We start from the raw sequence: 27,246 nt of genomic DNA on the forward strand, positions 1-27,246 counted from the left end.
AGCTTGAGCAACATCTCAGGATTTAAAAAAAAAAAACAAAACCCAAAAAAGAAAGCAAACTCTAGCTTTAGGATGGTAGATCCATTGGCGTGCGGACCAGAGCAGTAGTTCTTAATCCTGGGTGGGCTTCAGAGCGGCCTCACAGCGCGGCTAGTCTGGAACTGCATGCGAAAGAGCAGCACAGAGCTGGCACACGGGGGGCTCTCCAACCCAACTGGACCTGGTGACCTTTATGAACCCGCAGCCCAAAGCCAGGCAGGATCAAGGATGTCTCCACAGGTGCAGGTGTGGGTAGCTTATGGGCCTTAGCCACACCCTGGGAAGTAACTATCCCTTTTCATAACAAAGCTTTCCTGGGCACTCACCCTGCCAACTGTATTCTGCCGAGTTCTCCTCTCCCAGGGCAGTGAGCGTGGAATGCCCTTGTCTACGTTGGGAAAAGGATATTAAGGATTATGGATGAAATACCTTCTCCCACAAACGCCTTCTATATAAAACAAAACCAAAAAATTTCCACCCACTAAAACCCCTGGCTAATGCCCTGTGATTATCTTTCTCTTTATAGCTAAGAATCTTAAAAATAGAGTTTGCTGTTTATTGAGCACTCTGTTCCTTCTTCAACGTGCAATTTGTAATTTCACTTCTATCTCTCCATCCCATCCTGTTCAAACTGTTTTTCCTGAGGTTGTTGTCTCTTACTTTATTTTTCATACCATTGTCTTTTGTTTTCTTTTCTTTTCTCTCTTCCTTTCCTTTCCTTTCTTTCTTTCTTTTCTTTTGTTTTTTTTTTTTGACAGAGTCTCACTGTTGCCCAGGCTGGAGTGCAGTGGTGCAATCTCGGCTCACTGTAGCCTCTGCTTCCTGGGTTCAAGTGATTCTCCTGCCTCAGCCTCCCAAGTAGCTGGAATTACAGGCGTGCACCACCATGCCCGGCTGTTTTATTTTTAGTAGAGATGGGGTTTCACCATGTTGGCCAGGCCGGTCTTGAATGCCTGACCTCGAATGATCCACCTGCTTCAGCCTCCCAAAGTGCTGGGATTACAGGCATGAGCCACCACGCCCGGCATCTTTTGTTTTCATCCAACACCTCTGACTCTTTTTTCTCAGCCTCTGTTTTGGGATGATTATCTTTCTATCTGGACTATTAATGTCTGCTAGAGTTTCATCTCCATCCTTCTTTTCATTTACGCCCTTTCTGGGAAATCTCTTCCATACCTAAATCTGTATCTTAACCTGGAAAACATTTTTAAAGTCTATATAAAAAAAGCCCTTCTTAGTTCAAAGGTAAAATTTTAGGAAAATTAAATTGAAAACTTATAAGAAAATAACAATAATGGAAACTAGATTTGAAAACGGAAATGACAAGCTGGGTGCAGTGGCTCATGCCTGTAATCCCAGCACTTTGGGAGGCCAAGGCAGGCAAATCATTTGAGGTCAGGAGTTCAAGACCAGCCTGGCCAACATGGCGAAACCCCGTCTCTAATAAAGATACCAAAATTAGCCAGGCATGGTGGCGTGCACCTGTAATCCCATCTACTTGGGAGACTGAGGCAAGAGAATTGCTTGAACCTAGGAGGCAGAGGTTGCAGTGAGCCAACATCATGCCATTCCACTCCAGCCTGGGTAACAGAATGAGACTCCATCTCAGGAAAAAAAAAAAAAAAAAATGGAAATGATGTTAGAATCTGTGAGATACAACCAAATTAAGACTCATTAAATGCCTATATAAAGAAAAATGAAAGCATGAAAAAATTGAACAGAACATCCAACTCAAAAAAGCTAGGAAAAATAGGTAAACTGAAAGAAAGCAGAAAGGAGAAATTAATGAAGATAAAAACAGAATTAATGGGGTTGGGAAACAGTGTAACAGTAGGAACCAATAAATGAAAGTTTGTTGTTTTTTTTTTTTTGCAAAAGGTTAATAGAAAGATAAATCAGTAGCAGTGTCTTATTTGGGAAAGTACAAATGCAAGATAACTTAGGAGACAGAATCATTAAAACATAGGAAAATTTCAAATCTAATGAGAGTCATTTGTACAACTCTATACAAGTGAATTTGAACACCTAGCTAAAATGGCCAACTTTCTAGTAAAATACAATTCGCCAGAACCAGTCCTAGTCATATGTATATAGATGGGAAGACTTAATGTTGTTATGATGGCAATACTCCCCAAATTGATTAACAGATTCATTGCAATCTTTATCAAAATCCTGTTTGCCTTTTTTTTTTAACAAATTGACAGTTAATTCTAAAATTCATATAGAAATGTAAGGGACCTAGAATAGCCAAAACAATCTTGAAAAAGGACAACAAAGTTGGACTCCCATTTCCTGATCTCAAAATTTACTGAAAAGCTACAGTAATTAAGACTGTGATACTAGCATGATGATATAAGGCTAGACACATACATCAGTGGAATAGAATTGAGAGTCTGGAAATAAACCCTTACACTTATGGTCAATTGATCTTCAATAAAGGCGGCAAGACAATTCAATAGAAAAAACAATAGTCTTTACAATACATGGTGCTAGGATGACTGAATATCCACATGCAAATGAATGAAGTTGGACCCTACCACACACCATATATGAAAATTAACTTGCCGGGCGCGGTGGCTCACGCCTGTAATCCCAGCACTTTGGGAGGCCGAGGCGGGCAGATCACGAGGTCAGGAGATCGAGACTATCCTGGCTAACACAGTGAAACCCTGTCTCTACTAAAAATACAAAAAGTTAGCCGGGTGAGGTGGCGGGCGCCTGTAGTCCCAGCTACTCGGGAGGCTGAGGCAGGAGAATGGCGTGAACCCCAAAGGGCAGAGCCTGCAGTGAGCCGAGATCGTGCCACTGCACTCCAGACTGGGCGACAGCGAGACTCTGTCTCGAAGAAAAAAAAAAAAAAGAAAATTAACTCAAAATGGATAAAAGGGCTGGGCGCAGTGGCTCACGCCTATAATTCCAGCACTTTGGGAGGCCAAGGCAGGTGGATCACCTGAGGTCAGGAGTTCAAGACCAGCCTGGCCAATGTGGTGAAACCCCATCTCTACTAAACATACAAAAATTAGCTGGGCACAGTGGCACACACTTGTAATCCCAGCTACTTGGGAGGCTGAGGCAGGAGAATCGCTGGAACCTGGAAGACGGGGGTTGCAGTGAGCCGAGATCGCACCACTGCACTCTAGTCTGGGCAACAGAGCGAGACTGTCTCAGAAAAAAAAGATAAAAGATCTCAATAAAGAGCTAAAATTTAAGACCCTTAGAAGAAAACATTGGTGTGAATGTTTGTGACCTTGGATTAGGCAGTGGTTTCTTAGCTATAATACTAAAACAAGCAACCCAAGACAAAAATAGATAAATTGAATTTCACCAAAATTGAAAACTTTTGTGCTTCAAAGGACACTGTCAAGAAGATAAAGAGACAAGCCACAGCATGGGAGAAAATATTTGCAAATCATATATCTGATAAGGGGTCTAGTACCTGTAATATATAAAAAACTGACAACAATAAAAAGACAAATAACCCAATTAAAATGTGGACAAAGTATTTGAATAGACATTTCTCTAAGGAAGATTTTTTTTTTGAGACGGAGTCTCGCTCTGTTGCCCAGGCTGGAGTGCAGTGGCGCGATCTCGGCCCACTGCAAGCTCCACCTCCCGGGTTCACGCCATTCTCCTGCCTCAGCCTCTCCGAGTAGCTGGGACTACAGGCGCCCGCCACCACGCCCGGCTAATTTTTTGTATTTTTTTAGTAGAGACGGGGTTTCACCGTGGTCTCGATCTCCTGACCTCGTGATCCGCCCGCCTCGGCCTCCCAAAGTGCTGGGATTACAAGCGTGAGCCACCGCGCCTGGCCAGGAAGATTATTTAATCGCCAAAAAAACACATGAAAATATGCTAAGCATCATTAGTCATCAGGGAAATGCAAATCAAAACCATAATGAAATACTACTTTAGATCCACTAGGATGGCTGTAATTTCAAAAATGAAAGATGGCTAATGTTGGTGGAAATATAAAATGGTGCAGCCACTTTAGAAAACAGTTTAGTAGTTCCTGAGAAAGTTAAATGTAGAGTTACCATATGACCCAGCAAATTCATTCCTAGGCATATACTGATGAGAAATGAAAAAATACGTCCATACGTCCACACAAAAACTTGTGGATGAATGATCATAGTAGCATTATTTATACTAGCCAAAAAATAGAAACAACTCACATGTCAATCAGGTGATGCGTGGATAAACGAAACGTGATATATTCATAAAATAGAATATTGTTCAGCTATAAAAAGGAATGAAGTACTGATATGTGTTACGACACGGATGAACCTAGAAAACATTCTGCTACATGAAAGAAGCTGGACACAGAAGGCCACATGTGTATGACATTTATGTGAAATGTCTAGAGCAGGCAAATCTGTAGACACACAGATCAGTGGTTGTGAGTAGGTAAGGGGAGGGAGGGATGGACGTAACTGCTAACAGGTATGGGGATTCTTTATGGGGTGATTAAAATGTTCTAGGATTAGATGGTGGTGATGGTAGCTCAACCTTGTGAATATACTAAAAACCACTGGATTATACACTTAAAAAATCAATTGATGAAAAAAGCAAAACAAACAAACTGATCTCATAAAGATAAAAAATCTAAACACACTAATTTACATAGAATCATTATGCAAATTTTCAGAGTTCTCTCACCAAAATGCTTCAATCCAGATAGTTTCATAGGATAATTCTATCAGCTGGGCGCAGTGGCTCACGCCTGTAATCCCAGCACTTTGGGAGGCCGAGGCAGGCGGATCACGAGGTCAGGAGATCGAGACCATCCTGGCTAACATCGTGAAACCCCATCTCTACTGAAAATACAAAAAAATTAGCCGGGTGTGGTAGCACATGCCTGTAATCTCAGCTACTCAGGAGGCTGAGGCAGGAGAATCGCTTGAACCTGGGAGGCAGAGGTTGCAGTGAGCCGAGATGGTGGCATTGCACTCCAGCCTGGGCAACAAGAGTGAAACTCCATCTCAAAAAAAAAAAAAAATTCTATCAAAGAAGAACATTTTAGCTCTAGTGCTACTTCATCTCTTTCAGAGAATAGGAAAAGAAGGAAAACTTCCAAATTCTTTTTCCAAAGTAAATATAATGTTGACACCAAAAACTTAATAAAGATTGCATTAAAAAATCCTACAAAACAATCTTATGAATATCTGTACAAAAATTGTAAATAAAATGTTAGCAACAAAATTCAGTGGCATGCGTAAGCAAAAGGAGGTTCATTCCAGAAATGTAAAAATAGTTCTGTGTTGGGAAGTTTATTAATGTAATTCATCATATAAGCAGATCTGTGAAGAAAAATCATAGGATCATCTCTATAGAGGCATTTGACAGAATTCACACACTCATAATTTTAAAGACTCAATAAAGTAGAAATTAAGGACATGCTTTCTTAGCATAAAATATGTGTGTTTCAGCCCAAAATCTAGTTTCTTACCTAATAAAGAAGGCACAAACAGCATTTTCTTAATGTCAGGAATAAGATAATGATATCCACATTTGCTGTTATTATTTAGTATTGACTAGAGGTATTAACCAATACAATTAGACAGGTGATAACAGACACATAAGTATTTGATGTTAAATGGTAGGAGGTGGAAAAGATAGAAGAAATAACTATCTTTATTCACAGATATATAATTAAATATCTGGAAACCTCGAGAGAATTAATGGAAAAACTACAAAGAAAAATAATATTTGCTATAGTAGGGAATAAAATTAATACATAGAAATCAAGAGTGTTCAACTATACAAACAATGCCCAGTTGGATGATATAATAGAAAATAAGACTCATTTACAATAGCAACAAAAAAGCTAAAATTTGTAGACAAAAATATAACAAAAACCATATAAATGCTATATTTGGGTAACCTGAAATATATAAAAATATATGAACAAATAGACATACCATGTTTTTGGATAAGAGGACTTAAAATTATAAAGATGCCAAATAATCCTAAATTAACTTATTAAGTTAACACAATCTCAATTAAAATATCAACAGATCTTTTCTGGAGCTAGATAAGTGAATTTTAATTTTCACATGAAAAATAAGTTAGCAAGAATTGGCAAAAAAACTCTGATAAGAGTAAGGAGGTGAGTTTAGCTTTATTTGATATTAAAACATATTACAAATCGTCTATTGTTAAAACAGTGTGGCATAGTGGATCAATGAAATAGAATAGAAAATCCAGAAATTGTTCCAAGTGCATATGGAAAGTTAATATAGAATATAAATGGCATCTCTGATGTGTGGGGAAAAGATAGCTTTAACTGGATAGCTATTTGGAAAAATATAAAATTGGATCTGTACTTCATGCTGTATAGTAAGATAAAGTTTGTGTTCAGCAAGTATGTAGGTTTAAAACAAAATCTTAAGTATTTAAAAATATGAATGAATTCTGTTATAAAATTGGAGTAGGAAAAATAAAACAAAAGCCAGAAGTAAAAAGATTTTAAAATTTAATAAAATTTTACATAATAAAATTTCAAGCCAAAAAAAAATAAAATCAAGAGATAAATAGCACCTTGAGAAAAATCTTATATTGTAAATGGCTAATATCCCTGATATTGTGTAAAAGTGGTAACTCTTAAAAATATTTGATTAACCAGAAATTTCCATTCCTTGACCACAGAGAAAAAAGGAATCTAGTATGCCATTATTTTGAAATTTAATCTTTTTAGTGCACCCCCTTATTTACTTCATTATTGACAATAGCAAATATAGGGAATTAACCTAAGTGTCCAAATGAATGGATAAGGAAAATGTGATATGTATACACAGTGAAATGTTATCCAGTTTTTTAAAAAAAATTTTATTTTGAAATAATTTTAGAGTTACATAAATGCAAAAAAAAAAATAGTACCCAGGACGAGCAATATAATGAAACCTTGTCTCTACAAAAAATTTTAAAAAAAGCCAAACATGGTGGCACATGCCTGTGGTTCTAGCTACTCAGGAGGTTGAGGTGGTTGGATTGCTTGAATCCAGGAGTTCGAGGCTGCAGTGAGCTATGATGGCATCACTGCACTCCAGCATGAGCAGCAGAGTGAGACTCTGCCTCTAAAAAAAAAAAAGTTGTGCAAGAGAGTTTCTGTGTATCCTTCACCCCATTCACATCTTACATAACTACACTACAATGATCAAAACCAAGAAATTAACATTGGTTCAGTACCATCAACTGAACTAGAGACATACTGGAGCTTCACCAGTTTTTCCACGAATTCCCTCCTCTGTCCCCGGATCCATGTAGAACCCTGTCGTCTTGTCTTGTCGTCTTGTCTCTTTAGCCCTCCAATCTGTGACAGTTCCTCTTTCATGACCTCGATACTTTTGAAAAATCCTGCTGAATTCTTTTTTAGAATGTCCCTCGGTTTGGGTTTGCCAGATATTTTCCTGTGATTAGATTGAGGCAGTATATTTTTGGCGAGAATACTACACACAAGTGAGTTTGTGCCCTTCTCAGAGCATCATGTCAGGGAATACGTGATGTTGCTATGCTTTAGTACTGATGATGTTAACCTTAATTGCTTGCTTAAGATAGTGTAGTGTCTGCCAGGTTTCCCCACAGCAAAGTTATGAATTTTCCTTTTGTATTTGGTAAATATCTTGGAGGAGATACTTTGAGACTGTGCAAATATTGATTCCCCTCAAACTCTGGCCCACAAGTAGCATCCGTCGGTCGATCTTGCCTGTGACTGTTATTACTGTGGTTTTTGCCAAGTGGCGTTTCAGTGTCGTTTTTAAAAAGGAAATTCCAGGACAGTGGTGGCTTGTTCTCCTTTTGTTTGGGCAGTTGGCAGCCATTGGGCAATGTGGAATTTAGAATTAACTTAGGCCTTTCCCAACACAGAAAAATGCTGTAGTCTATTAATTCAGTAAACATTTATGAAACCCTTGTTATGACCAAGGTGTCTTGGTGAAATGTGCAGACAGCATAGGGTCTGGTCTGCACCTGAGTCTTTTTCTCTGCCACTACTTTTCAGCTCGAATCACACTCGCCATCAAGATTTGTTCTAAGATGTTATTGCGAAAAGTGCTGAGAGACAAGTCCAGGAGTCAGAGGATGGGACCAATTTCTGATTTTGCTCCAGACTAGCTATGTTACTAGCAGGGCGAGTCAGATATTGTCTCAAAGTTCTAGTCTCCTTATTTTTAAAATGGGGAGTATAATATAGATTGACATTAGAATTAAATGAGTGGATATATATGAAAGTACTGTTTAAGTGAAAGGCATTTTTCAAGCTATAAAGTGTTCTACAAATTCATTAATTATTGGCTGGGCACGGTGGCTCGTGCCTGTAATCCCAGCACTTTGGGAGGCTGGGGCGGGAGGATCGATTGAGCCCAGGAGTTCAAGACCATGCTGGCCAACATAGCGAGGCTCTGCCTATAAAAAACAAACATACAAGGCCCACCACGGGTGGCTCACGCCTATAATCCCAGCACTTTGGGAGGTCGAGGCGGGCAGATCACAAGATCAGGAGATCGAGACCATCCTGGCTAACATGGTGAAACCCCGTCTCTACTAAAAATACACAAAATTAGCCGGGCGTGGTGGCAGGCATCTGTAGTCCCAGATGCTGGGGAGGCTGAGGCAGAAGAATGGATCGAACCCGGGAGGCGGAGCTTGCAGTGAGCCGAGATCGCGCCACTACACTCCAACCTGGGCGACAGAGCGAGACTCCATCTCAAAAAAAAAAAAAGACAACAAAAAAAAAACCAAACACACAAACATGAATTATTCAACAAATATTTGATTTCTTATGAAGTGTGAGCTTTTTCTAGGTGTTAGAATATAGCAATGAAAGCCAAGGCCTCTGCCCTCCAGGAACTTATATTTTAGAGGAAAAAGATGGATAATAGAAAAGTAAACAAGTAATAAATACAATTTCAAATAGTAATAAATGCTACCTGTAAATAAAACAGGATGATATAACAACATGTGCTAGAAAGAAAATAAAGTAGGATAATACATTAGAGATTGGGGTGTGGTTAGGTGGGTTGGAATAGTTTAGACGTTCTGGTCAGGGAGTGTGTCTCTGGAAGTAATTTTTGAGATAAGAACTTTAAGATTAGAAGGAGTCAGCTGTGTGAACTAGGGGAGAGCAAATATAAAGGCCCTTTGAAGGGGAAAGTATTAGGATGCTGGAGAAAAGCAAAGACGATAGTGTACCTGTGAGGTCGCTAGAGAGTGCTATAAGATCAAGCCAAAAAGCGTGGCAGGGCCAAATGATATATTACATGCCGTGAAAAAGAAGTTTCTCAGTGCAGTTTATCAGGAAGAAGTTGACCAGGAAGCCATTGAAGGGTTTTAAGCAGGGCATTACATGTTATGATTTTCATTTTAAAAAGATTGTTCTGGCTGCTGTGCGAATGGATTGAGATGGCCGGCAAGAGCAGAAGCAGAATGACAGCCTGTGGTCTGTTGCAGTGGTGCCGGCAAGGGGGAGTGGTGGCCAGGCAAGCTTGGTGGTGGCAGTAAGTTGTAAGATGTCATTATTGTTATTGTTATGGGCTGAATTACGTCCCCTCCAAATTCGTGTTTGAAAGTCTTAACCTCCAGTATACCTCAGAATGAAACCTTAGTTGGAGATAAGGTCTTTAAAGAGGTGATTAAGTTAAAAAGCCCAAACAAAAGGGAGGTGATTCAGTTAAAATGAGGCCATTGGGGTGGGCCCTAATCCAATCTGACTTGTGTCCTCCTAGGAAGAGGAAGTTTGGACACCCAGGGAGACACTGGGATGCTCACGCACAGAGGGGTGACCAGGTGAGAGCACAGGGAGAAAAAGTGGCCCCTACAAATTGAGGAAGGCCTCAGAAGCAGCTGACCTGCTGACACCTTGATCTAGGACCTCTGGCCTCCGGAACCGAGAAAATCAATTTCTGTGGTTTAAGTCACACAGTCTGTGGTAATTTGTTATGGCAGCCCTAGCAAACTGATAGAGCTATGAAAATGATGGTTATGGTGCTGATTTCTTCATTGTATTTATCACTACCTAAAATTCGCTTAGATTTATTTATGTTTATTCTTTCACTCCCTTGATTGTGAGTTCCGTTACAGCAGTTATTTTGCCTAATTCATAGTAATCACAGTGCCGAGGGGAGTGCCTGCGCCATGGCAGATGAAAAGTGACTGTGTGGTTAAATTATTTCTCAGTCACTCTGTAATATCCAGTATTTTATAGAGCTTTTGTTTTTAATGATATACAGAAGATCCAGAGTTTATTAGGGGGCTACAAACTCTAGCACATAGGACTATATAAGAAATAATACTGCAGCAAGTTAGAACCAGGTGTTCAGGAAGCATATCTTAGCAGTGGAGACGTGATCTCTTGATTAGAGGGACCTTGGATAAAAGAGGTCTTTTTTGAACAGAATAGCTCTGCTGAATAAAGAGATTTAGTCATTATTTTACCTTCATTTCATGGCTTTTCCAAAATAAGGTTCATGTGTGAAAAATGCCCTCCGTAAGGGCGAGGTCTTTATTTTGTTCTCTGCTGTTCTGTAAACGATACCAGCACTCATAGGGTTCAAATATTTGTTAAATGAATGAAAACCATTTTCAAATCCTGCTTTGTCCTTAGACATTTTTGGATTGCTTTAAATGTTCTCTTATCCTTAGCATAATATTAGCTATTTAATAGAGCAGGTAAAATGTTTTGCCTATTTTTTTTGTCTCTTATAATCGTGTGAAATGTTCTGAATCTGGCCTTCACTTTGGTGTTTTTGACCTTAGGCTGCCCTTAAACTGAAGTCATAGCCTAGCTCAATGGCACTGGCTCCCCCTTGTGTCAGGAACGTGATACTACAACCACTAAATGCCAACCTGCCAAGAATCAAGCTTCCCCGGGTCAAACATTTTAAGTGGTCCAAATGCTATACATAATTAAATGATGACACCACGATTGGGCCACCTTATTGGGGCTCATTTGCTCTCAAATAGTCTTACTCCTATGCCCACTACTATATATATAGCACAGGTACAGAAAAACATTTTTAATACTTGTAACCATAAAGGCTTTTGGAGTTAGTTTGTACTTCTTATCAATAGAAGACATCTACGTTGACAAAAGAAATCGAATGTTGACTGAGCGTGGTGGCTCATGTCTGCAATACTAGCACTTTGGGAGGCCGAGGCAGGCGGATCACTTGAGGTCGGGAGTTTGAGATCAGCCTAGCCAGCATGGTGAAACTCTGTCTCTACTAAAAACACAAAACATTAGCTGGGTGTGGTGGTGGGCACCTGTAATCCCAGCTACTTGGGAGGCTGAGGCAGGGGAATTGCTTGAACCTGGGAAGCGGAGGTTGCAGTGAGCCGAGATTGTGCCACTGCACTCCAGCCTGGGTGACAGAGCGAGACTCTGTCTCGAAGGAAAAAATAAAAAGAAAGAAAGAAAGAAAATGAAATCAAATGTCTCAGCATATTTTAAATACTTTATATGGAACAGTTGATTTTCATTTTCTTTCAAAAGCCTACCAAAATTGAGGAGTTAGTGTTTTTTTAATCCCATGAAATCGATTTAAAAGGAAGAAAATTATTTTTCAAAGGGACAAAAATTTTTTTTCAAGAGTAGTATTTGATTTCTGTTTTGTGTACATGGTAGAATACTGAGTGAGTTGTTCCTGGCCACTCTCGCTGTTGAGGAGATGAACCCGTACAGGGACGGCCCCAGGAAGGCCTCTTTAGCTGTCTGAATGAAGTGATTTTGACTCTCACCATCAGTGGTGTGCTGGAGCCAGACTGTGCCGACTTATCCTAGCTCACAAGAGCTAATGGCTAAATTTCAGGAATTGTGCAAACTATTGTTAAAGCTAGTTTATATTTAAAATAAATTATATAGACGTAATTCAATTATATTAAAAAACAAGGGTGCTTTCTTCAGCAGCACTTATCTAAGATCAGAACAACATCGAGAAGAAGAGCATGGCACCTACACAGGCTGACACACACATTTGTGAAGCGGTCCATATTTTTTCAGGTTATTCTGTATAAAATGCAAAATAAATGCTTTTATTAACAACGACAAAAAGAAAGGTAATAAATACTTACAATTTACCACTTCGTAATTACTTTACTATATTTTACTCATATTTATGCTTTGAGGTTATTTGTGTCTAGTGTATGTATGGTGGATGTACCATATAATGTTCTGCTATTGTGCATTTCTTCCAGACTCCACCTTTAGTGATTTCACGTTTGTAATTGGCAGCTTGAAATCGATCTTGGAACAATGGAAATAAAACCACAATGGAAATAAAAAAGGATCCAAATCAGGACTTTTTGCATATGAGGACCCAGTGATAACCAGCCCATTACTATATCAAAATGGGTTTATATCTTTTTTCTCTACTCCAAAAACTTAACAAAAGAAGGAATTATTAAACTTTAAAAAACTATTTTAATTTTATTTTACTACATTGGTTTCAGTTTTTGATTTTAGTTTATCATTTATTTATTTGTTTTTGAGACGGAGTCTCGCTGTGTCACCTAGGCTGGATTTATTTATTTATTTATGTATTTTTTTGAGACGGAGTCTCGTTCTGTTGCCCAGGCTGGAGTGCAGTGGCACCATCTCGGCTCCACCTCCCAGGTTCAAGCGATTCTCCTGCCTCAGCCTCCTTAGTAGGTGGAATTACAGGCACCTGCCACCAAGCCTGGCTATTTGTGTGTGTGTGTTTGTGTATTTTTAGTGGAGATGGCATTTCACCGTGTTGGTCAGGCTGGTCTTGAACTCCTGACCTCAAGCAAGCCACCTGCCTCGGTACCCCCTCCCCCGACCCAGCCCTAACAAAGTGCTAGGATTACAGGCGTGAGCCACCATGCCTGGCTTGGTTTCAGTTTTTTAAATAGTTGTTTGAAAAGATAACTTCAATAATTTTAAATTCTTTAATAATTTTAATAATGTTAAAAATAGTTTTAAAAGGTTGCTTGAATTTAATTTAATTTATTTATGTTGAGACAGAGTCTTGTTCTGTCACCCAGGCTGCGGTGTGATGGCAGCATCGCAGAGCTCACTGCAGCTTCAGCCTCACCTGCTCAAGTCATCCTCCCATCTCGGCCTCCAGGGTAGCTGGAACTACAGCCACACACCACCATGCCTGGCTAATTTTAAATTTTTTTGTAGAAACAGGGTCTTACTGTATTGCTCAGGGTGGTCTTGAACTCCTGGACACAGATGGTCCTCCCGCCTCAGCCTTCCACAGTGCTGGGATCACAGGTGTGAGCCACCTTGCCTTGTCACTGGTTGAGGGTTGTGACTGCAAGTTGTCCAGGTGCTTGGCATTTTGAACAAATAATTGGACAAAATGCCCAGCAAAGCAAAGCAAAGTATGAAGCAACAAAAGAACAAAAGCAGGGATTCGTTGAAAATGACAGTACCCTCCACAGTGTGGGAGTGGGCCAGAGCAGCAGCTCCAGGGACCAGATGCAGAATCTTCTTGGGTCCAAATACCCACTAGAAGTTTTCCATTGGCCCCTTCATGTCCACCTCATGTAAATGAAGTGCTAGCCCACAGTCAGTCTGAATGGTTGCAGACAGCAGCCAACCAGAGGCTGAAATGAAGTTACAAAGGTCACACCCCTGTGCAAACAGGAGTTGGTTTTCGCAGCCAATCAGAGGCTAGGGTGAAGTTACAAAGTTATACCTCTATGCAGACAAAGGCTTGGCAGGCCGTCAGTCTGACTGGTTGTGGACAGCAACCATTCAGAGGCTGGAGTGAACAAAGATGCAAACGAAGACTCAACCCGCAGTCAGTCTGGTTTGTTGCAGACAGCCAATTTCCCATCTGCCTACCAGAAAAGGTAGTGAGTTTGCAAAGGGAGTCGCCTCTGGTCCTTTTGTTACTTAGGCTGGAAAGTTAGGGTTTTCCTTTCAATTTAGTTCTAGGAAGTCAGTGTGAAACAGCCTCGGGTTCTCTGCCTCCAGACCCTATTCCCCTGCCTCAGCCTGTCCTAAAAGCTTTACTTTAATCTTCAATCAATTCACTTAATTCAAAGTTTCATTTAGTAGAAATAGGTTAACCAACCTTAATATTATATATGATTTTATCAATTATTTTATATTTTTGTTTCATTTTCTAGTTCCTGTCTAATGTCTGGTTTTCTTATTTCTAAACTTCTTCCTTTTATTTTCATCATTAAGCTATGAATTTTTTTCCTATCTCCTGTAACTTTCTTTTCACTTATTTCAGTGTTTTTACATTTTTCTCTTCAGCTGTCTCCCTTTGCAGACAGACCTTGCTCTCTTTCTCAGAATTAATGGCCTGATCTTTTCCTGACCTGTGCTCCTTCTTGCCTTCTCTTTTTTTTTTTTGTTTTTTTGTTTTTTTTTTTTGAGACAGAGCCTCGCTGTCGCCCAGGCTGGAGTGCTGTGGTGCGATCTCGGCTCACTGCAGGCTCCGCCCCCCGGGGTTCACGCCATTCTCCTGCCTCAGCCTCCCGCTTCTTGCCTTCTCTTTCATTCTTAGCTCACCTTTAGGATCCTCACTACTCCTGAGGCTGAACTGTTAGCAATACGGTGTCCTCCACTGTGGCCAGGATCCCAGCTCCATCCCGATACCATCTGGACATGTGCAGGGCCCACCTGGCCCCTTCTGCTGTTCTCCCATGTCTTTGGCACCAGAAATAGGATGTGAGGATAGTGCACAGGATCATTCGGTCATTTGTTCCTCTAGCCCCGTATTTCAGAACATGGGAGGACAAGAGAAGCTCTGAGTCGTTTTTCCTTCTGCTATAATTTCTTTTTATTCTCATCTCAAGGAATTTGGAAGGCCTTTTGAAATAAATGCATCTCATTCCATTATCATTTGAGGAAAGAGACATTTGAGAAGAAAGGGCGATTAATATTTAAACACCACCTCCCTTCTCCTTCCTCATTTGCTCTTGTGTTTTTTTCTTCTCACTCGCTCTCTTACATTGCCTTTCCTGGGCAACTGCGTCAGCGAATTGCACTGAAAGGCACCTGGCTGGTGAGCTGCCTTGGGCTGAGGTCAATGTGATCCTTCAGCTGGGAGCCGCCGCTCTGTTTTAGAGGGCGAGCCATTGCTGCCGCTGATGAGCTGAGCCTGGGGCTCAACGAGTCCATCTGAAAAGCCATCTCTTCCAGCAGCAGGGAGCCGCTCGCAGTGCTGCTTTCATCAGCCTTCGTGAAAGATGAAAAGGGCTTCGTCTTTTCCACACACACTTGACTCGAGCAGCCTGGGGGTTTGGAGCACTGATCTCCCCTACCGTTGAAAATCCACATGTAACTTTTGACTCTCCCAAAACATAACTAACAGCCTGCTGTGGACTGAAAACCTTACTGATAACATAAATGTCAATTAACACATATTTTATATGTTATATGGATTATCTACTGTATTCTTACACTAAAGTAAACTAATGTTACTTTAATAAGAGAAAACATTAGGCCAGGCGTGGTGGCTCACGCCTGTAATCCCGGCACTTTGGGAGGCTGAGGCAGGTGGATCACTTGAGGCCAAGAGTTCAAGACCAGCCTGGCCAACATGGTAAAACCCCATCTCCACTAAAAATACAAAAATTAGCCAGGCGTGGTGGCGGGCGCCTGTAATCACAGCTACTTAGGAGGCTGAGGCAGGAGAATCGCTTGAACCTGGGAGGTGGAGGTTGCGGAGAGCTGAGATGGTGCCACGGCACTCCAGCCTGGTTGAGAGAGCTAGACTCCATCTCCAAAAAAAAAAAAGGAAAGAAAAAAAAGAAAATGTTATTAAGAAAATCATAAGGGGCTGGTGCAGTGGCTCACGCCTGTAATCCCAGCACCAGCACTTTGGGAGGCCAAAGCAGGCGGATCACTTGAGGTCAGGAGTGTGAGACTAGCCTGGCCAATATGGTGAAACCTCGTCTCTACTAAAAATAAAAAAATAAACTTAGCTGAACGTGGTGACACGTACCTGTAATCTCTGTTATTTGAGAGGCTGCGGCAGGGGAATCGCTTGAACCCCAGAGGCGGAGGTTGCAGTGAGCTGAGATGGTGCCACTGCACTTCAGCCTGGGTGATAGAGTGGGACTCTGTCTCAAAAAAAAAAAAAAAAGGAAGAGAAAATATATTTACTACTCCTTAAGAGGAGGTCTTGATTCTTATCCTCACATGGAGTAGGCTGAGGAGGAGGAGGAGGAAGAGGGGTTGGTCTTGTTGTTTCCAGTGGCAGAGGCAGAAGAAAATCCACATCTAAGTGGACTTGTGTTGTTCATACCATGTTGAAGGGTCCACTGTGCCTTTCTTTTCCCTGCAAGGAATGGTAGACTGATACACAGCCTCATCTCAACTTTCACTTCAGGAAACAAGATTTTAGGTCTATCCAGGGTTGCCAAGTTTCTGAAGTACTGAGTGAAGATGTTGTAACTAATATATTTTATTATGAAACTGAGGATTAAGACATCCTTCATAACCAGCTTTTCAAGCCAAAGTGATATAGATAGTATAACACAAAAGAGTAAATTGTTTTATGAATAGTTTATGTATATGAGGCAGGATTTCTTTTATCCTTTGTTATTACTGTGGTTTTGATGGATGAGAGTGAAATGTGCTTATCTTGTTTTTTTCTAATAAAATCTTTTTATTTAAAAAATTTCAAACTTCTAAACGGTAAGACTGTTGCCCTGAACTCCTGCACACTTTTACTCAGATTCGCCAGTCCCTCATGATCTGCCACGTTTGTTTTCGCCTCCTCTTTCTCCTTCTCCCTCTTTCCCCCGTTTCTGTCTATATACGAACAAACACACATACGTATTTATACATTTTATTATTATTGTTATTTTATCATCACCATTTTGCTAGACTATTTGAGAGTAAATTGTAAACGTTGTAACCTTTCCCTGAAATGCTTCCCTGTGGATCTTCTTTCTTTTTTCTTTTCTTTTTTTTTGGAGAAAGGTGTCTTGCTATATTGTCCAGGTGGGAAATGGACATGAACTCCTGGGCTCAAGTGGTCCTCCCAGCCCAGTTTCCCAAGTAGCTGGGACTACAGGTGCGCACCACTGGGGTCTTCCTTTCTTTCTTTCTTTTTTTTTTTGAGACAGAGTCCCACTCCATCCCCCAGATGGGAGTGCAGTAGCTCGATCTCGACTCACGCAACCTCCACCTCCCAGGTCCAAGTGATTCTCATGCCTCAGCCTCTCGAGTAGCTGGACTTACAGGTGTGCACGACCACGCCTGGCTAATTTTTGTATTTTTAGTAGAGACAAGGTTTTTCCATGTGGGCCAGGCTGGTCTCCAACTCCTGGCCTCAAGTGATCCGCCCACCTTGGCCTCCCACAGTGCTGGGATTACAGGCGTGAGCCCCTGTGCCCAGCCTCAGTGTGGGTCTTCTAAGACAAGAACATTCTCTTACATAAGCCACAGTGTCTGTGTGTGCTCTTAAAAATAATCTTAGAGTCAGAGCACTTGGGTTAAGATGTCATTTGGCCCATTCCTCTGCTTCTTGCAGGTACATTTCTAAACAGTACAAAACTGATATTTTCTGGGAGTGATAGATCCAAATTCTTATGGGGGCCAGCCTGTGATATAAAAGTGAGAATCAGACAGAGTTCATACTGTACTCATGACATGTATGTATGCCCCAGCTAAACAAATAAACACGCCAATCCTAGACTAAAAAAAAAACTGTAATAAGAAAAAATCAACAACAACAAAAATATCTGATGGCCAAATTTGTCACTTGGGTCAACAATGTGCAGCCCTGGATCTACGGTCAAAGCTCCTGTCGCGGGGGGGAATATCCACAGCTTTCTTTGGAAGCACTGTGTTATAGTTAAGAAGTTCTCCTTTGGGAGGTGGAGCCAAGATGGCCGAATAGGAACAGCTCCGGTCTCCAGCTCCCAGCCCCAGCGACACAGAAGACGGGTGATTTCTGCATTTCTGCTTGAGGTACCGGTTTCATCTCACTAGGGAGTGCCTAACAGTGGGTACAGGACAGTCGGTGAAGCGCACTGTGCGCGAGCCGAAGCAGGGCGAGGCATTGCCTCACTCGGGAAGCGCAAGGGGTCAGGGAGTTCCCTTTCCTAGTCAAAGAAAGGGGAAACAGACGGCACCTGGAATCCTAATACTGCGCTTTTCCAACGGGCCTGGAAAACGGCACACCAGGAGATTGTGTCCCGCACCTGGCTCGGAGGGTCCTATGCCCACAGAGTCTTGCTGATTGCTAGCACAGCAGTCTGAGATCACGCTGCAAGGCGGCAGCGAGGCTGGGGGAGGGGCGCCCGCCATTGCCCAGGCTTGCTTAGGTAAACAAAGCAGCCAGGAAGCTCCAACTGGGTGGAGCCCACCACAGCTCAAGGAGGCCTGCCTGCCTCTGTAGGCTCCACCTCTGGGGGCAGGGCACAGACAACCAAAAACTCAGCGAGAACCTCCACAGCCTTAAATGTCCCTGTCTGACTGACAGCTTTGAAGAGAGTAGTGGTTCTCCCAGCACGCAGCTGGAGATCTGAGAACGGACAGACTGCCTCCTAAAGTGGGTCCCTCACCCCTGAGCAGCCTAACTGGGAGGCACCCCCCCAGTAGGGACAGTCTGACACCTCATTCAACCGGGTGCTCCTCTGAGACAAAACTTTCAGAGGAACTATCAGACAGCTGAATTTGTGGTCTCACGAAAATCCGCTGTTCTGCAGCCACCGGTGCTGACACCCAGCCAAACAGGGTCTGGAGTGGACCTCTAGTAAACTCCAACAGACCTGCAGCTGAGGGTCCTGTCTGGTAGAAGGAAAACTAGCAAACAGAAAGGACATCCACACCAAAAACCCATCTGTACATCACCATCATCAAAGACAAAAAGTAGATAAAACCACAAAGATGGGGAAAAAACAGAGCAAAAAAACTGGAAACTCTAAAAAACAGAGCACCTCTCCTCCTCCAAAGGAACACAGTTCCTCACCAGCAATGGAACAAAGCTGGATGGATGATGACTTTGATGAGTTGAGAGAAGAAGGCTTCAGACGATCAAACTACTCTGAGCTACGAGAGGAAATTCAAAACAATAGCAAGGAAGTTAAAAACTTTGAAAAAAAATTAGAAGAATGGATAACTAGAATAACCAATGGAGAGAAGGGCTTAAAGGAGATGATGGAGCTGAAAGCCAAGTTTCAAGAACTACGCGAAGATTGCAGAAGCCTCAGTAGCAGATGCGATCAACTGGAAGAAAGGGTATCGCTGATGGAAGATGAAATGAATGAAATGAAGAGAGAAGGGAAGTTTAGAGAAAAAAGAATAAAAAGAAATGAACAAAGCCTCCAAGAAATTTGGGACTATGGGAAAAGACCAAACCTACGTCTGATTGGTGTACCTGAAAATGATGGGGAGAATGGAACCAAGTTGGAAAACACTCTGCAAGATATTATCCAGGAGAACTTCCCCAATCTAGCAAGGCAGGCCAGCATTCAGATTCAGGAAATACAGAGAACGCCACAAAGATACTCCTCGAGAAGGGCAACTCCAAGACACATAATTGTCAGATTCACCAAAGTTGAAATGAAGGAAAAAATGTTAAGGGCAGCCAGAGAGAAAGGTCGGGTTACCCACAAAGGGAAGCCCATCAGACTAACAGCTGATCTCTCAGCAGAAACTCTACAAGCCAGAAGAGAGTGGGGGCCGATATTCAACATTCTTAAAGAAAAGAATTTTCAACCCAGAATTTCCTATCCCGCCAAACTAAGCTTCATAAGTGAAGGAGAAATAAAATACTTTACAGACAAGCAAACGCTGAGTGATTTTGTCACCACCAGGCCTGCCCTAAAAGAGCTCCTGAAGGAGGCACTAAACATGGAAAGGAACAACCAGTACCAGCCACTGCAAAAACATGCCAAATTGTAAAGACCATCGAGGCTAGGAAGAAACTATAGCAACTAACGAGCAAAATAACCAACTAACATCATAATGACAGGATCAGATTCACACATAACAATATTAACGTTAAATGTAAATGGGCTAAATGCTCCAATCAAAAGACACAGACTGGCAAACTGGATAAGGAGTCAGGACCCATCAGTGTGCTGTATTCAGGAAACCCATCTCACGTACAGAGACACACATAGACTCAAAATAAAGGGATGGAGGAAGATCTATCAAGCAACTGGAAAACAAAAAAAGGCAGGGGTTGCAATCCTAGTCTCTGATAAAATAGACTTTAAACCAACAAAGATCAAAAGAGACAAAGAAGGCCATTACATAATGGTAAAGGGATCAATTCAACAAGAAGAGCTAACTATCCTAAATATATATGCACCCAACACAGGAGCACCCAGATTCATAAAGCAAGTCCTCAGTGACCTACAAAGGGACTTAAACTCCCACACAATAATAATGGGAGATTTTAACACCCCACTGTCAGCATTAGACAGATCAACGAGACAGAAAGTTAACAAAGATATCCAGGAATTGAACTCAGCTCTACATAAAGTGGACCTAATAGACATCTACAGAACTCTCCACCCCAAGTCAACAGAATATACATTTTTTTCAGCACCACACCACACCTATTCCAAAATTGACCACATAGTTGGAAGTAAAGCTCTCCTCAGCAAATGTAAAAGAACAGAAATTATAACAAACTGTCTCTCAGACCACAGTGCAATCAAACTAGAACTCAGGATTAAGAAACTCAGTCAAAACCTCTCAACTACATGGAAACTGAACAACCTGCTCCTGAATGACTATTGGGTACATAATGAAATGAAGGCAGAAATAAAGATGTTCTTTGAAACCAATGAGAACAAAGACACAACATACCAGAATCTCTGGGACACATTCAAAGCAGTGTGTAGAGGGAAATTTATAGCACTAAATGCCCACAAGAGAAAGCAGGAAAGATCCAAAATTGACACCCTAACATCACAATTAAAAGAACTAGAAAAGCAAGAGCAAACACATTCAAAAGCTAGCAGAAGGCTAGAAATAACTAAAATCAGAGCAGAACTGAAGGAAATAGAGACACAAAAAACCCTTCAAAAAATTAATGAATCCAGGAGCTGGTTTTTTGAAAAGATCAACAAAATTGATGGACCGCTAGCAAGACTAATAAAGAAGAAAAGAGAGAAGAATCAAATAGATGCAATAAAAAACGAAAAAGGGGATATCACCACCGATCCCACAGAAATACAATCTACCATCAGAGAATACTACAAACACCTCTATGCAAATAAACTAGAAAATCTAGAAGAAATGGATAAATTCCTTGACAAATACACCCTCCCAAGACTAAATCAGGAAGAAGTTGAATCTCTGAATAGACCAATAACAGGTTCTGAAATTGTGGCAATAATCAATAGCTTACCAACCAAAAAGAGTCCAGGACCTGATGGATTCACAGCCGAATTCTACCAGAGGTACAAGGAGGAACTGGTACCATTCCTTCTGAAACTATTCCAATCGATAGAAAAAGAGAGAATCCTCCCTAACACATTTTATGAAGCCAGCATCGTCCTGATACCAAAACCTGGCAGAGACATAACCAAAAAAGAGAATTTCAGACCAATATCTTTGATGAACATTGATGCAAAAATCCTCAATAAAATACTGGCAAACCGAATCCAGCAGCACATCAAAAAGCTTATCCACCATGATCAAGTGGGCTTCATCTCTGGGATGCAAGGCTAGTTCAACATATGCAAATCAATAAATGTAATCCAGCATATAAACAGAACCAAAGACAAAAACCACATGATTATCTCAATAGATGCAGAAAAGGCCTTTGACAAAATTCAACAACCCTTCATGCTAAAAACTCTCAATAAATTAGGTATTGATGGGACATATCTCAAAATAATAAGAGCTATCTACGACAAACCCACAGCCAATATCATACTGAATGGGCAAAAACTGGAAGCATTCCCTCTGAAAACTGGCACAAGACAGGGATGCCCTCTCCCACCGCTCCTATTCAACATAGTCCTGGAAGTTCTGGCCAGAGCAATCAGGCAGGAGAAGGAAATAAAGGGTATTCAATTAGGAAAAGAGGAAGTCAAATTGTCCCTGTTTGCAGATGACATGATTGTATATCTAGAAAACCCCATTGTCTCAGCCCAAAATCTCCTTAAGCTGATTAGCAACTTCAGCAAAGTCTCAGGATACAAAATTAATGTACAAAAATCACAAGCATTCTTGTACACCAATCACAGACAAACAGAGAGCCAAATCATGAGTGAACTCCCATTCACAATTGCTTCAAAGAGAATAAAATACCTAGGAATCCAACTTACAAGGGATGTGAAGGACCTCTTCAAGGAGAACTACAAACCACTGCTCAATGAAATAAAAGAGGATACAAACAAATGGAAGAACATTCCATGCTCATGGGTTGGAAGAATCAATATCATGAAAATGGCCATACTGCCCAAGGTAATTTATAGATTCAATGCCATCCCCATCAAGCTACCAATGACTTTCTTCACAGAATTGGAAAAAACTACTTTAAAGTTCATATGGAACCAAAAAAGAGCCCGCATCGCCAAGTCAATCCTAAGCCAAAAGAACAAAGCTGGAGGCATCACGCTACCTGACTTTAAACTATACTACAAGGCTACAGTAACCAAAACAGCATGGTACTGGTACCACAACAGAGACATAGATCAATGGAACAGAACAGAGCCCTCAGAAATGATGCCGCATATCTACAACTATCTGATCTTTGACAAACCTGACAAAAACAAGAAATGGGGAAAGGATTCCCTATTTAATAAATGGTGCTGGGAAAACTGGCTAGCCATAGGTAGAAAGCTGAAACTGGATCCCTTCCTTACACTTTATACAAAAATTAATTCAAGATGGATTAAAGACTTATATGTTAGACCTAAAACCATTAAAATCCTACAAGAAAACCTATGCAATACCATTCAGGACATAGGCGTGGGCAAGGACTTCATGTCTAAAACACCAAAGGCAATGGCAACAAAAGCCAAAATCGACAAATGGGATCTCATTAAACTAAAGAGCTTCTGCACAGCAAAAGAAACTATCATCAGAGTGAACAGGCAACCTACTCATCTGACAAAGGGCTAATATCCAGAATCTACAATGAACTCAAACAAATTTACAAGAAAAAAACAACCCCATCAAAAAGTGGGCAGAGGACATGAACAGACACTTCTCAAAAGAAGACATTTATGCAGCCAAAAAACACATGAAGAAATGCTCATCATCACTGGCCATCAGAGAAATGCAAATCAAAACCACAGTGAGATACCATCTCACACCAGTTAGAATGGCCATCATTAAAAAATCAGGAAACAACAGGTGCTGGAGAGGATGTGGAGAAATAGGAACACTTTTACACTGTTGGTGGGACTGTAAACTAGTTCAACCATTGTGGAAGTCAGTGTGGCGATTCCTCAGGGGTCTCGAACTAGAAATACCATTTGACCCAGCCATCCCATTACTGGGTATATACCCAAAGGACTATAAATCATGCTGCTATAAAGACACATGCACACGTATGTTTATTGCGGCACTATTCACAATAGCAAAGAGTTGGAACCAACCCAAATGTCCAACAACGATAGACTGGATTAAGAAAATGTGGCACATATACACCATGGAATACTATGCAGCCATAAAAAATGATGAGTTCGTGTCCTTTGTAGGGACATGGATGAAACTGGAAAACATCATTCTCAGTAAACTATCTCAAGGACAAAAAACCAAACACCGCATGTTCTCACTCATAGGTGGGAATTGAACAATGAGAACTCATGGACACAGGAAGTGGAACATCACACTCCGGGGACTGTTGTGGGGTGGGGGGAGGGGAGAGGGACAGCATTAGGAGATATACCTAGTGCTAAATGACGAGTTAATGGGTGCAGGAAATCAACATGGCACATGGATACATATGTAACAAACCTGCACATTGTGCACATGTACCCTAAAACCCTAAAGTATAATAAAAAAAAAAAAAAAAAAAAAAAAAAAAAAAAAAGTTCTCCTTTAAGTCCGAATGCTCGATTGAGATTTAGGAGAGGCAGCAGTTGCAGTGGCAGGTAGCATGAGTGCTGGACTGTGTGTGTGAATCCCGTTTCTGCCACCGGTGTGATCTTGGGAAAATTCCTTAGCCTTTCTGTGGTTCATTTTTCCTCATCTGTAAAATAGTACGTATCACATAAAGCTGTCATGAGGAAGAAGTGAGGAAGAATATTTAAAGGACCTTACGCCAGAGTCTGGCACGCGTAATAAGTCACTGTAGAACTGGATTCTGCTAATACGAACCTGATAGCTAGAGGCTATTTTTTCTCACATCCATGCAGCTCATGATCCTGGTATAAGGGGAGAGGGATGCAAGGACTGTTCCTCCTGGAAGACATAGAGATGTTCATTCTTGAGCCAGAAAGCTACTTATCTGCTTTTCTCCCATTGTGAGTGACTTTCTTTTGTTCTTATCCCCGTTTTCTTTTTTTTCTTTTTTCTTTTCCCTTTGTTTTTTTTTGAGACGGATTTTCGCTCTTGTTAGTACAGATGGGGTTTCACCATGTTGGCCAGGCTGGTCTCGAACTCCTGACCTCAGGTGATCTGCCCACCTTGGCCTCCCAAAGTCCTGGGATTACAGGCGTGAGCCACCGCGCCCGGCCCTCATCCCCGTTTTCTACTCATCCTTGTCAGACTTCTCCCCAGCTCTTTCCTGTATTTCCCTAGTGCCGAGGGGGTCATTGCTTGAATATTAACTACACGTGATCCCTGAGAAGTTGTTTAATGTCTCTGAACTTTAGTTTTCTATCTGTAAAGTGGGGACAATAATAGTACCTACCTCCTCGTTGTCATGAGGTTCAGGGAGTTAATGTGGGGATTACTGTGTCAGGACAGTCCCTGGCACGCAGTAAGTGCTGTGGGACTCTCAGCTGTGGGATAAGATGTGCATTTTCTTTAATAGCCCTATTCCTCCGCGGTGTACTCTATCCTTGTGATCTCAATTCTCTTTTTGCTGGCTCTCTTTTGGAGGTTTTTCTTCCTCTTTTTCTCCTCTGCAAGTGCTCTTATTGAGGTCAGTCGTCTTCTTTTTGTCCAGGTCTAAGATTCTGCTTATTCTCTTAGCCTTCTGTAATATTTTATTTTTTTACTTTGAGACAGGGTTTCACTCTGTTGCCTAGGCTGGAGTACAGTGCCACGATCTCGGTTCACTGCAGCCTCAACCTCCTGGGCTCAAGCAATCCTCCCCCGAGTAGCTGGGACTACAGGCATGCGCCACCACACTCCAATAATTTTTTTTAAATTTTTGGTAGAGATGGGGTCTTGCCATGTTGCCCAGGCCACCTTCTGTAATATTTTAAACTGTAGCAACCTGGCAAGGCTCATGCTTGTAATCCCACTACTTTGGGAGGCTGAGGTGGGAGGATCACTTGATCCCACCAGCCTGGGATTCAAGACCAGCCTGGGCAACATAGCGAGACTCTGTCTCTATTAAGAAAAAAAAAAATTAGCTGGCCATGATAGTGTGTACTTGTAGTCTCAGCTGCTTGGAAGGCTGAAGCAGGAGAATCACTTGAGCCCAGGAGTTTCAGTCTGTAGTGAGTGTGATCGTGCCACTTCTCCAGCCTGGGTAACAGAGCAGACCCCATCCCCTCAATCCCCTCACCACCACCAAAAAGGAAGACAAAACCATGGAGATTATCTTGCAACCAGAAGCTTGGGGGTAGGGGACAGTAAGGAGGTTATTGGAGAAAGGGAAGTGGACAGGAGGAGGGAAAGGAGGGAGTGGGAGGGAGATATTGGCTGATTGGCTGAGCAGTGGAGAGCTAGTGATGGCAGGATTCTGCAACGTGGTGAGGTATGGGGTGGATGAGTGTGACATGAAGCTGTCAGTTACAAGATAAGCCATGTAGAAGAAGTGTTGTGATTAGTGAAAGGAAGCCGGGAAATAGAATAGAGTGGTGAAGCACCTATCAAGTGTTTTCAAGATAAGGAAGATACCTGAATATTTTAAGGCAAAAGAGGAAACAGCTAATAAAGAAAAGAATGAAGATGCTGAGAGGGAGAGGCAAGTGTGTGAAGAACAAGAGCTGAGTGTGGACACGAAAAACTAAGAGAGAGATTTGCTTCTTTGAGGAGGAGCACTTTTTATTTCTCCAAAGCTAAGAGCATGAGGCAAGAGCTATACGACATTCCTCTAAAGTGGTACAAAGTCAGTGACTGTAAAGGTGACATGAGGATTAATCATAGCATCTAGTGATCATGCAGTTCACATCTGTTGAGTGAAATGGGTGATAAGGACGTTTTCTGAGATGAAGGGAGTGAGTACTTTGGAGCTTGAGGCAAGAGATGCTCCAGAATAGCTGTTTTGAGGGAGTTTGCCAGGAAGTCAACAGACGACTGAGTGGATTGTTAGGCAACACCCAGGACAGATTTGATGTTGGATGGGGTGAATTTGTAATAGGCCATGTTTTTTTATTTTATTATTTTATTAGTTATTGCAGCAGTGCTTTGCAGGAACAAAGAACGTGAAAATTAGAGATGTTCAGGATTATGGACTAACAGCAGGCAGGATGGAGGGTAAAGGGCCCAGAGTTCAGGGTGGTGACAGTGGCCATTATGAGTGGCTGAGTGTAGAGGATTGAGCAGCCATGTGTAGATTAACTGCCAAGCACAGCTCCATGAGTGAGCCTAGGCCAAACTAGCGGAGGAACCACGAGGCCAACCCGCAGAATGGCGGAAAAGAATAAGCCACTGTTGATTCCGTCACTCTGTGGCAGGCGGCTTGTTACACAGCAGTAGAAGATGCATGCCATGCCTCCTGTTGACTGCACAAAGCAGGGAGCCTGAGGCAAGGAAGCCTGGCACAGAAGCAGAGGTCAGCCGGCTGGAGAAACTGGGCAGGTGGAGAAGAATAGAGGGGGCCTCTGGGGAGCACCCAGAAATATCCAGCACTTCTGGAGAAGTGCAGGTTTTAGAATGTGAGAGCGAGAAGGGGGCTTGCATCTTGAGATATACGCGCCTGGTGGCAAGTTGTGGTGATGTTAAGTGCTGGAGGGAGCCCAGACACAGCTCAGACTGTCTCTTTTCTTCCATCCCGTTCACTCTCAGCAGAGGACCTTGTCTTGTACTACACAGAGGACAGAGAAGTCTTTAAATGCGAGTTTCTTCATCATGCCATTTCCAAAGACAAACTAGGGATACAGATATGAATTGTATGATAAAACTTGAGATAACAGATAAGTCACATTACTTTTCTAAGTCCGATTCAATCTTGTACCCCTACTTGT

General features: G+C 41.7%; 1 protein-coding gene and 1 non-coding gene across 5 annotated transcripts in view; both read left to right on the plus strand.

Annotated features, from left to right (window-relative positions):
• The window catches only part of EFCAB2 (EF-hand calcium binding domain 2), a 195,534-nt gene that overhangs the window by 66,121 nt on the left and 102,167 nt on the right, over positions 1-27,246 (plus strand). The window lies entirely within an intron of this gene.
• LOC129459056 (U6 spliceosomal RNA) lies at positions 11,924-12,027 on the plus strand. Its single transcript, XR_008649869.1, has one exon. It is a non-coding gene; the product is annotated as a U6 spliceosomal RNA (small nuclear RNA).

The sequence above is a fragment of the Symphalangus syndactylus genome, chromosome 19 (assembly GCF_028878055.3).
Source record: "Symphalangus syndactylus isolate Jambi chromosome 19, NHGRI_mSymSyn1-v2.1_pri, whole genome shotgun sequence".
Classification (NCBI taxonomy): domain Eukaryota; kingdom Metazoa; phylum Chordata; class Mammalia; order Primates; family Hylobatidae; genus Symphalangus; species Symphalangus syndactylus.